Below are 13,278 nucleotides of genomic sequence, written 5' to 3'. Positions count from 1 at the left end.
CCGGAAACGTTTTTTCCTTCCCCGAGACTGGTTTCAAAAGCTATGTTGAAAGTCAAGCGTCTACGGAACAATGATGAACCACATTCGCGAAATGATCGATTGAAAATTGGACAGAAGCAGTCGAACTCAGGGTTTAATTGAATTTCCAGACAGGCATCCAATGGTCTTCTGCGCTCGTGGAAAAATGGGTGTTAATGTGTCCAATTAGAAAAATATAAAATATTCATTTTGGTGGTGAATCAATATAAATTGGAATCACGAAACTTGATACAGAAGCAAGGGAAATAGCGACATGAGTTTAAAGTGGATTTAATATAATGGGAAGCAAGAGATCTCCCAAGACAGCGCGTTCGACTGTTCTTCCGCTTTATAGTAAATTGAACATTTTCAGCCTGCCATCTGATATAATGGTAACAATGGCATATCTTATGCTGAAAATATGCCGTAGGTATATAGTAAATGTAAACATTAATCTGAACATTCATGCCTTAAACCAGGAAAATTGACCATGGAAACTAGATTTTCAATGTTTTACCAATTGTTTATGTCAGAGATAAGAATATGAAATGTAATCTGTCCTCATACCTATAAACCGAGATTTAAACCCAAGGACAACTGATCAATTAATAACATAAGACAATAGTTTTTAACAGTATACACATAAATGATTCTTTCACATCGCACTTTTTTCCCCACTAAAAACCCGCTATATTATTATTATTACTATTATTATTATTATTATTATTATTATTATTATCATTATTTACTCATATACCTTAATTGACCGGAAAGAAGGGCGTTCCCCTTGGATCCCCTCGTGCTTCTAAATTCTACAACCATAGCTACTGCCACGATGAAGTAAACAGCAAAGTACGACCACACGACAAGTAAGAGAGAAACAAAACACAAACAAACAAGAACGCAATTATTACATCTTACGACAAGCAGAACATGAAACATACTTGCTCTAAAATGGCAAAAAAATAAGACAGAATACCATTGAAGGACACACCAAATTGACATTAAACAAGAGAGCCATGGGCCCTAAGGCGCTCACCTGAGACCAAAGAAACTAAACTATTCTGAGAAGGGGGAGTTCAAAATAATAAAAATACTTCATACAGACGGGCGTACATACTTAACTTGCGCTTTATAGTTCGATTATTTAGTGTAAAATCTTCAAAATAGGACGAGTGCTGAGCAGACAGGCGGTAGTACAGACTTAGTGTGCTCTATTATTAAAATACGTTTTCACTGTTTTTGCATTCAAAGTTATTTAGAACAAGGATACTCTGATTTTCAAGTAATACTGCATTACACATACCATACATGACATCTGTATATAAAATTAATTAGAATAATGGTATTTCTGACTTGCACATAATACTGTATTTCACATATCATCCATGTAGGCCTACATGACTTTTGTATATCAATCTGTATTTATGATTTAAAAGGAAATTTCATACTTCATTTAAGAGTTAATTTTTGTTAATTATTCACATTTGTAAGTGTTGTTTGTAAACAATTCCTCTACGCTTCTACTCTTTATTTACAACCAATGCAAAACTAAAATGCATTTTAATTGTGAAATTTATTTTCAAATATAAGCTGCATTTAATATCATAAGTATCGCAAATAGTTGGTTTTAAGTACATTTTCTCTATCTCTTTAATTCTTGAACAAAGTATATCTGTGATATGATATGTGTACATGTAGACACGATAGTTTTTTGTCAATAAATGTTTAACAGTAAAGTTGGAGAATATTTCAATCTATTTTTTTATTGATCAATATAATTTAATTTTGACAACAGTTGTTGCCTAAGCTGTAAAGGATATTTTTACGTACATATCTTTACTTTTTCTTCTTGATATTTATAATATACACTGGGACGTTGTGATAGTTATAAGTTAAATAATAGTCATATTGAGTAAGTTCAATCAGGCATCACTGTACTTAAAGCTAAGAAATATGAAATATCACGCCCATTAAATTTATATATATTGTATAAACCTTTCTTGGAAATATATAAGTACAAAATTTTGCTATTTCAAGAGCTTGCTTCAATGTTGTAATTTGTTCTTTTTATGCAGTCAGCATGCTGATTTTTATACGAAAATAAATGCCAGACAGATGTATTTATGTGTTTATCTCTTTATTGATACTACTGTATAGCAATTGCTGTTCCATGCTGTTCAATGCAAAGGACTGTAAACAAGAGGTTAGGCATAAAACAACTGTCAGAGATAATGAGGTACCTGCTGTGGCTAATGGTTATTTCATTGGTCTGTGGTCATTAAATTACATGCAACAAAATGTGTGAAAAGTGGCCAGCACAGGAATTTAGGGCCTGACTTTAAACTGTTATATACAGTTGTTTCTCCCCTAAGTAATTTTCTGCGAAATCAATATTACTACTTAAAATTTTGAGATTATTTAAAGGGTTTTCAGATGGCAAAAATATGTTTGTTGCACTTCATCCCCAACCAATCATAAACATAATAATCATCTTCAGAAAGGAACAAAAATAAATTTATAAATATTTGCCAATTTAACTGTATATCTTAACGGCAGAATTATTATTCACATGACTGCATGGAGATCATGATTATCATAATATGCATAAATTTCATTCAACGTGTACATCGATAATTTCAAAGTAGAGTGTAAACAAGGTTACACTATAAAGCCATTTCAAGCCATGTTTTTCAACAGACCGCAACCATAAAGGAACTCGGCCTAGATATCATAACAAGATATCCATAAAACCAATGTTTTAACCAAGTTTCATGATGATTGGACAAAAAAATGTGACTTCTAGTGTTCACAAGCTTTTTTATTATACAAATATAAGGAAAAAGACCCCCCCTGGCGGCCATGTTTTTTTACCGATCCGAACCATTTTTGAACTCAACCGTCGTATCAAGGAAACAAATGTTCTGACCAAATTTCATAAATCTTGGGCAAAAAATGTTTCTTATAGACTGTTCACATGTTTTCACTATATACATATAAGTAAACACTGCCCCATCCCCTGGCGGCCATGTTTTTCAAATGTTCACGACTATTTTCAAACTCACGAGATATTCACATAACCAATGTTTTGACCAAATTTCATGATGATTAGGCAAAAAATATGACTTCTAGAGTGTTAACAAGCTTTTTTAATTTTTACCTTATAAATATAAGAAAAAAAGAACCCCCCCCCCCCTGGCGGCCATGTTTTTTTTTACTGATCCGAACCATTTTCGAACTCAACCTTCGTATCCAGGAAAAAAATGTTCTGACCAAATGTCATGAAGATTGGACCAAAAATGTGACTTCTAGAGTTTTCACATGTTTTCACTATATACATATTGAGAAAACTGCCCCGCCCCCCCTGGCGGCCATGTTTTTTCACCGATCTGGACCATTTTCGAACTCGTCCAAGATATCAATGAAACCAATGTTTTGACCAAGTTTCATGATGATTGGGCAAAAAATTGTGACTTCTAGAGTGTTCACATGGTTTCTCTATAGCCATATAAGGAATACTGCCCCGCCCCCTGGCGGCCATGTTTTTCAATGAACCGAAGTCATTTTTGAACTCAACCAACATATCATTAAGACAAACATTTTGACAAAGTTACATGAAGATTGGGCATCAAATGTGACTTTTACAGTGTTCACAAGGTTTTTCTTTTTTTGACCTAGTGACCTAGTTTTTGACCCAGCATAACCCAGTTTCGAACTCGGTCGAGGTATCATTGGGACAAATGTTCTGACCAAGTTTCATGAAGATCGGACAATAAATGTGGCCTCTAGAATGTTCACAAGGCCAATGTTGACGACGGACGCACGACGCACGACGGACAAAAGGCGATCACAATAGCTCACCATGAGCACGTTGTGCTCAGGTGAGCTAAAAAACGTGCACAATATCAGACACTTCCTACAAAGGGCGGAATGGCCAATCCTGCTTTAGAATAATTGTTGTAGTGCAAAACAATCCCAAAGAACAACATCAAAGATCTAATGTTTAAAGATACAAGTCAAATTGTATTGGAACAACGTGGAGATATTAACCCATTTATGCCTAGCGTTTAGAAAAAAAGCCTTGGAAAACAGCGTAGACCCAGATTAGACGCCGCATGATGCGGCGTCTCATCAGGGTCTGCGCTGTTTGCTTGAAGGAATTTCTGTAAGAAATAATCTAAATATAGAAATACATATACTAGACATCCCTAATTTTGGAAATAAATTGATCCAATTTAGAAGGATGGGAGAGTCCACTAGGCATAAATGGGTTACCGGGGGATAGACTACCGGTATACTATGCGTAATTTACAAGCAATAAAACCGCTAACACTTAAATTGATGCTTCGTATTTAAAATATGTACTAATTAAAAATATAAATAATAACATACATATATATTTACATTAAATAGTTGATAGTCAATTTTGTATGACGTTCATGGGATAAGAAATGGACAAAACAAATTATTGACCAATTACATAGAATTCTTCATAAGCTCTATTGATATTGGTACATCTTTCTTTCATCAATGTTCTCATGTTCTCACAGAGACGCATCCAACATAATTGTAGGGGCAATTTTAATTGGAGAAACGCACGCTGGATTTGCAAGTTCTTTGGCGGACACAGCGCAAATAAGTCACTTAAAAGTGTAAAAAGTGTTCCATCAATGCATACAACTATTGACATCTCAAAAGCAGCTCATACGAAAACATGCAGCCCTAAACTCAACAAAGAACACCATTTTTTTATCATGTCGGCGAAATAACAGACGTAATCACTATAAAAATAAAGCCATACTTCTTTTATGACCTTGTAAACGAGAAAATGCTCTTTACCTGAGTATGTCCAAATCGGAGATGTTCGGATTTAATGGCCAAAAGATATGTTATACAACAACAACGGGCACTGGGATCGTCTGTACAAACATAATAGAGACTGCAATCATTAACAAAGCATGTTCAATCATGTCGACTTGTTAACTGGACTTTATCTAGGATACGTTTTGTTCTAACGTTTAATGTTATAATATTTGGTGCAATATATTTAAACATTTTATCAAAATTAAATCTCACAATCATTAAGATTCTCAACATGTTCACGATATTTTCTAAACATTTAAATAAGCATGAGGTTGTGGTGTATTTGCTTAGAACACATACAATTGAAAAGCGCGGTTTGTTCGGTCACACCCGTACAAAATCATTAAAAAATATACAATATGATACAGATCTTTTAAAATAATGTCGTCAACTTTGATCACACAAAATGGTGTTAAGCTTTCAATAACGTAAGCTTCACAGGCAACTAACTCCGTGGTTTTGCGTACTAATTTGGGCTATAAAACGCCGTCATAATTTAGTTTTCGCGTGTGAAAATAAGAGTTTACAAAAAACAAAATTAGGCTAAGCGGAAAATACGCCCGTTTGTAGATTATTATTGCTTCAGTTTTCAATGGGTTTAATGGCAAGGATATGAATAAAACATAGAGGCTCGATACAAGTAACGATGAAAGTGTTACACTTTCAATAAAAGCAATTATTTATGCATTGGAGGCCAGTATTTCGTACCACTGACTCCTTAGTCAAAACATAATTGTCTAACAAAAATACTCTAAGCAACGTTTATTTAATAGGTTAATAGTCACTAAACGAATTATCTGGAAATAATCAAGTACATGCAATCTTTTTTGTCATACGCATTTCTTACTTACATCTATTAAGAATAAGCCCAATGATATTTACTAAATTAGAGAGTTGGAAAAAAACTCGCCATTTTCCGTACCCCCCATAATAGAAATACATGTACATCAACCGGGCATAAATTGGGGTGGGTGGGTTAAGCCGAATGAGACGCACGTGCCCAGGTGCTTTTACAACGCGCCCAAAGTGTTATTGGTCTCATTAGAAGCGATAACCGATTCCGTGTCCAGAAAATGTCAGTTCCTATCAAAGCAAACTTAATAAGGAACGCAGATTGAAAGACTCGTTTAGCGCATAAAACAAATATCAACAGCGTGTGCAAGCCGATTAAGTCACTGGAGATATCACAAGCTAAAATCCAGAGACATTATGTTATCCGTAAAAAAGTGACATTAATTGTGCAGAATATTTTTGAACGATTGAAATGTGTCATAAAAATAATAAGTCACGTATTGCAGTGTGTTCATGTAAGAATAGAGGAGTGAAAGCCAATTCTAGACGTATATACAAACACTAATCACTTACAAAACACATTGAGTGAAAAGTCTCCGCCAGCATGGGGGAACCCTTATTATGCAATCCGATCCTTTATTCATAGCACCGAACCAAGCAGTGAGACACATAACAAATGCCCAAAACAAGACACACACGAACGTAACAAACGCACACACATGAACAAAATTTGGGTCATCGCCTTGAGACGGTCAATTAAAAAGTATTGGGGTTTAAATGTGCCTTAAGGATCTCCGAGCCTCAAGATTTGGACGTCATGAGTAACAAGTAGATACGTGATATCCGATTTAATTCAGAGCCCAACAGTTTTCAAAGGTCTTTGCTGTAAGTTTCCACATGATTGCGTAAACAAGACTTATATCTGACAGTATATTAATATTGATTATACAAAAATAATTAAAATACAAAATAAACACGGTAGTCATATCGATCAATTGATAAAATAAAGATTTTGACCAATTCCAATTACATTCGGTCAATTGCGTGTGTTCGTATTGTATCAAATCGTGAACGGAGATTGGGTCACAAGAACATAATCATACGCAATGTAAATGAATTCATGGTCGCACATTTAGCTTTAACATAATTACTATTTCAGGAGGGGGTATAAAGACTTCCCCCCGCCCTTCTGAAATTAAATTGTTTATGTTTGCATTTATATATGACATTGGAAGCGAACATGTTTGAAAACATTTTTACAGGAAGCACACACAGGCGTCTCATCAGGGTATGCGCTGTTTTCTTAAAGGAATTTCTGTTAGAAATATTCTAAATATAGAAATAAATATACTAAACATACCTAACTTTGGAAATAAATTGATCCAATTTAGAAGGATGAGAGAGTCCACTAGGCATAAATGAGTTAAAGTTCCCCTGCATAAACCTTAATAGTGTGATACAGTTTGACGTATTAGGTGGGTTGATTTGCATGAGACCACAATTTATTACGTGTGTACGAAGACTTGGTCACCTAACTCAGATGCGTTCGCGATCTTGAATGCCAATGACCTTTGTGCGGTCACCACACACATACACACACACACACACACACACCGTATCTGTATCAACCAACTCGTGGTTTTATGCAAATAAAAATGTACCAATCAATACGGGCACGCGGTCCCCGGTCGATACGAGCATATTCAAACCCAGGCCAATCATCGCAGGGACTTTTGCTTCATTCATTTCAATTCTGATCCAGTGTCGATTGTAAATCATGTATCATTATACCAGACGTAAATGCCTGTACATGTTCGACACAAGAATTCGTACTTAATTATACCTTCATCCGAGTTCATCGATATATATGAGTAACAGGAGCATGGAAAACGTACAATCTTCGGCGAGACTGTTGATCGATCGATAGAAGCTGCTGTATTATCTAGTGCATAACAAGAAGCGAGTTTCTTTTTTTTCTCGATAAAAACAACAACGGCGACTTCAACAATGAACGATTACAATGTTATTTACATCAAATCACCACCATACATTTTCACACGGTAAAATAAGCAAATCTATTTCGCTAAACAGTGCACTATTAAAATCCCGTGCTCGACATGTAGCCATTAAATGTGCGAAAATATTGTAGAAAAACAAACTGATCTTTCACTTTGAAAAGCACGGAAGGGCAAATAATTTACAACGTATACTGTCAATAAATGACAATAAAATCTATGTCCCTATTCTGTTTACCGAAGTTAATTGGTTTCGACGCCGTGACTTTTTGTGCATAGCCATCGTTTACATTTCTAACAGAAAAGTGAGCGTCATTTACGTTATTATTTTGATTGCAATATGATTATAGCAATTTCACCCGAGAGAATCGTTGTTAAGAAGTTTAAGTACACAAGTAAACGTGGAGAATCCATAAATAATTTATTACAAACAGATAGCTATGAAAGAACATGAATTTGTATGATGATTTAACATTTAGCTTCGAGTCCATGCATATTGTTAGCTACAGTTTTGTATTACAAACTTTCAACATTTAATAGAGAATACTATGAAATAATTGTAACACGAGACCTTTGCCTTTCAAAATAGCTCACACTTATTTTGCATACATGAATTACAATCCCATCCTCGTCCCCTGGTCGAACCCCATGGCAAACATGTGTAATCTAATTTCCAACACCAACCAGATAAATTAAAGATAATGAAATTTGCGAAGACGGTTCGTCCTATCGAAGTTGTAAAGAAGAGGCAGCTGGTCTTCAAACGTATAATTTTGCCATCATTTCGTTATCGTAAAAAGCCATGTACATGAGGGAAAACCTAGACGTGATAGGGGTGTAAAAATCATCTAGAATGTTTTTAATCGTTGTGACTATTGCTTGATGCAAAATGGTTTAGAACTAATGTTGTCGTTATACATATAATTAAATCATCTCTCAATGTTGTTTATATTGCCATGTACTTGTACACTTGTTCAAATATAAACCTTTTTAAAGTGACACAATTATAAGAAATAATCATACGAAGCATGTATTTAAATGAAAACTGCAAGTGGCAACGGGACAATATTTCGACTGATTTATAACAATCAGTTGCAGAGTACAACTATTTTTTTAACCGCGTTTTCGTGATAATAAACTGAAATTCGTTTAGCGGCAGTGCATTTCTCGATCTTAATAATTAAATGTCGCCTTAGAATTGTTTCAGATTTCTCTCCAGCAAAAGCCCCTCACAAAGTTATTAGTACACAAAGTCCCTTTTCAGGACTTAATCGTTGTTGTAAATTGCAATTTTCTGTAACGTTCTTCACCAAACGATAAAATCAATTGCACAAAAGCCTGTTGTATCATACATATTTGCCAAATACCTAGACCTACTTCACAACGCAAGCAAGCGACATGAATCTCAATATTTCGAACTCGTTTTATCTCTCGTATCTCGCGCATTGACTCGACTCAGTTCGCAAATTACACGTTCCTATGCTGTTGTGTGAGCGTCTGCACATCTGCACACCGACCCAGCTGTGTACTAGGGCTGCAAAGTTGAAATTGAAACCACACATGCGGAGTGACAGACGATAAATTATCGCTCTATCGCACTAGCAGTCCAAGGTGGGCGGAGCTAAGTGTGCTACTCAATCAGATTTTAATCACAAATTACAACGAAACCCTTCATAAATTCATATCAAGAAATACACCAATATGCTCTAAGGAGCTAAATTGAACGAAGTTTGAAATTTTAAAGAATTTGATGCTAAATTATCGAAGTTATGAATTAAGTCAATTCACGGACTAGATTTTGTGGCGAAGCGGTTGAGCGAATGCAGCCATTTTGAAATCGGATTGAAGCCACAAAATGTAACATATAAATGCGTTATTCATTAAAAGTCGACCAACAACATGCACGATACATGTCGTAGATTGACAAGTACATTTTAACACTTCGATACGTGTACTTACAATCGGATGAGGCGCGCTTTAAGTCCAATAATAAGGTAGATAGCATTTGTCACTTCGGCTCTTCACTCTCGCGATGCAGAATATAAAATAGTCCGTTGCCAGAATAATATCGCCGGCAAAGTAGGTGGTCACGTGATCAGAATAATTTAGCGATCCATTTTTAGCTTTCATATTTTTTGTCGAGAGCATTTTCGCTCTTGGGAAAATCGACGAGAGAAATTTTACACCGATTTTTATATGGGCGCAGCAGACCATAAATAACAAATGAGGAAAATGTAATTATCGTGCATTTATGGACAAATAATTATGCGAGACATAGGCTTGACTTGCGCCCGTTATGTTAATTTCCTTTTTTCTCAATCTCTCGTTTTTGTGTATGTTGACTCATACACTTATATGACAGTACTTAATTTGGTGCCTGTAATAAATTGGTTGTATGAATTAATATATTCGTGTAGAAAAAGTACATGTAATTAGCGATTTAAGATTCGTTCAATGCACACGGACATTTCATTCATGTAACTATTATTCAGACATTATAAACGATTATACACCCGACGAGTCTTACAGTAAACGAATATACGACCTACAAATCAACTATTATTACAAATACAAAACGACTGAGTATCGTTCTCAACTCCATTCATATCTTGAACAAATAAACATAAATAATCATTCATATTCTGGCTAAAACACATTTCTTATGCGATACAGTTCTTATTTAAATTATATGCACTTAGCTTTAGGCAATCGATTCTTGAAAATAAGTTGGTACGGTGTTTTTAGGCTAACGAAAGTCCTTTGGTCCTACAGACCATCAAATTGTATTCAGAGTTTTTAAATTTCACAGCATTCAATTAAATTTAACAAGTGTTATCTAACTGACCGAAAACATGTTATTACAATTGGAACCATAACATCAGGAGTTGTTGCATATAAATCCGGTGTTCCACAGAGATCAATACTGTGGCCTTGCGAATCTGTTTTATTTAAAAGAATGGTCCTGCACTGGAATCATCTAGTATATCATTGAATGCTTACGATCTGAAGATAACTAATACGAACTTGATACGTTTCAAATGCAAAATGAACATTAGTCTGAAGAGATGACGCGTATCAACAAATGGTGTTTAAATAGTAAATTGTCACTAAATCTAGAAAATCAAAAGGTACTTAAATTTGGTCTCGCCATTAAATAAGTCCATTTTATATAAATCCTTATAGAAATGACATAGAAAAAAACATACAAACAATCGAATTTCATGTTTCATTTATTATGTTTAAGGAGACCACCTCTGTAAACTGCTCAACAGTAAAATAAAATGAATAAAATACATCATATATTTTTTTCTAGTGATAAACTGTAGTATATGTGTTATGACGCATATACTTTACCAATCATTGATTATTGTAATATTTAATGAAAACCAAATAAATCTTATAATCGTTCTTCATAGACCTGTATGAACACAATTTATCGAACTGTTTCAAACATTTCATTGGTTACCATTTGACAAAATAGTTAAATAACCTACTGCTATGTAAGTACCCAATAATCGTTTCGTGCCATCATATATGACATACTTGACATACTTGACGCACATTAAGGCCAAACAAAATTAATTTGAATCGCGTTCTGATAAAACTGGGCTTAATGCATGTGCATAAAGAGTCGATCCAGATTATCCTGTGCAGTCCGCACAGGCTAATCAGGGACGACACTTTCCGCTTTTAATGTATTTTTAGTTTCAAGGAAGTCCCTTCCGGACCGAAAATCAAGTTTAGGCGGAAAGTGTCGTCCCTGATTAGCCTGCGCGGACTGCACAAGCTAATCTGGGACGACACTTTACGCACATGCATTAAGCCCAGTTTTCTCAGAACAAGGCTTAACAAATAAGCCTTGTCTTAACCCCAGACAAAGGGTATGTTGATAGTCTTCTTATTTTTTAAATATTTTTTACATATGGAAGTTTTTGTTCTTACTTTAAACACGCTCAATAACAAAAATCTCAAATATCTCTGTCGACATTCATGCATGATATGTGCGAAATATGTTTTTTAATATGATCAAATGTGGAAAATAATAAAAATCTCAACACGAAATACCAAACAGAAATCTTACAGTCGGCAGTCAAACAGTGGAGTCGGTCGGTTTAGTGGAAATCAAGTTATTACGACTTGTGCTAAAAGATTTTATTTCGCACAATAAAGTATGAATATTCCATTACAAAGGTTCATATATATATTACCGTGAATCGTATTGAACACTTTACTTTTGAAACTAAATATTAATTTGCCCTTTTTAAACATGAATATTAAAACAAATTGCACAAACTCTTAAATGTTCAAATATTATTCAAATATATGTTAATTTTGCTCGAATGTTTGCTTCATAAGGATACTGAAGTAAGTGTGTAACTATTTTGTGTAAATTTTACGTTTTATGAACATTTTACTTGATGTGTATTTATCAATTTTCTTTTAAAAATATCTTATGATGTAACGGTCAGTATGCAATTGAGATTGTAAAATAACTGAAACTGTTAATTAACTTAATTATTGTAATTTGTTTATAATAATAATAATAATTATTATTATTATAATTAATAATCATAGCATATGTTATTGTTTTGTCGGATTTGCAATATTTAAATGTAATGTCATGACTTTAAATTGACATATCAACTATTAATACAATGAAAACTTTATGTAGCATTTTTAAATGGTAGAAATAGTAACTATGATTTTGATAAAACAGGTGTAAATATTTTTATATTCACCATTGTAGGCTAGAAGTTTTATTTTAAGCTTAATTGCTGAATAAATGTTGTTGTTGTTGTTGTTTTAAATGTAAAAAGAAAGTAGTATTATTAGTATTATTTATTCTATATGTTTATAAATAGAAACATTTGCCAGTTTATTTACGTGGGTCATCATTTCAACAACAACAACAACAACATTTATTAGCTCTTAAGCATACAATTTCTTTTTAGCCAAATGCATTATACAATTATACATAATACACAAGTGTAATGACATGGATGATAATTATTATGAAATTAGGTAATGATTATAAAAATTATGTAATGGAGGAAGTTAACAAATATTTAACTGATTCATAACATAGGATATGTTCTTCTAACATCGATAATGAAAGTTGTTAATAAAATAATGAGACAAAGAGTACATTGTTCTACATAATTAGTTTCATTTTAACATTCATATTGATTATTACTCATCAAATTATGGGAAAAGATAGAAGACATAGATAAATTAATTTGTTTCTAAACTGTTCCGTAAACAACTCGCATTATATATGTATTTTGAAAGATTAATGATTTCTTTTTTATTTTGTGTTTTCATTAATAAATCAAACTTATTTAATGTTGGCCATCTTTGATAATATGCCTTTAAATAAGTTTTTCAAATATCTTTGTATGTTGGACATATTAATAAGAAATAGTATTCACTTTCTACGACATTAAGATTACAAAATCTACATTTCCTGTTATCCCGAGGAATATTGTGGTATCGACCTCGTTCTATTTCTAATCTATGTGATGATAGGCGTAATTGAGTAAGTGCTATTTTTTTTGTTGCGATGATATCCAGATATTGTTCTGTATTAAAC

General features: G+C 33.7%; 1 protein-coding gene across 1 annotated transcript in view; it reads right to left on the bottom strand.

The window, feature by feature from the left end:
* The window catches only part of LOC127862067 (uncharacterized), a 90,954-nt gene extending 81,213 nt beyond the window's left edge, over positions 1-9,741 (bottom strand). The window contains exon 1 of the mRNA XM_052401014.1: positions 9,648-9,741. The gene's annotated coding sequence lies outside the window, so the exon portion shown is untranslated. The remainder of the gene's footprint in view (positions 1-9,647) is intronic.
* Between the last annotated feature and the right edge of the window lie 3,537 nt (positions 9,742-13,278).

This window comes from Dreissena polymorpha, chromosome 16, assembly GCF_020536995.1.
Source record: "Dreissena polymorpha isolate Duluth1 chromosome 16, UMN_Dpol_1.0, whole genome shotgun sequence".
NCBI classification, from domain to species: domain Eukaryota; kingdom Metazoa; phylum Mollusca; class Bivalvia; order Myida; family Dreissenidae; genus Dreissena; species Dreissena polymorpha.
Note: the sequence above shows the minus strand (reverse complement) of the source record. Positions and strands in the feature narration are given on the sequence as shown.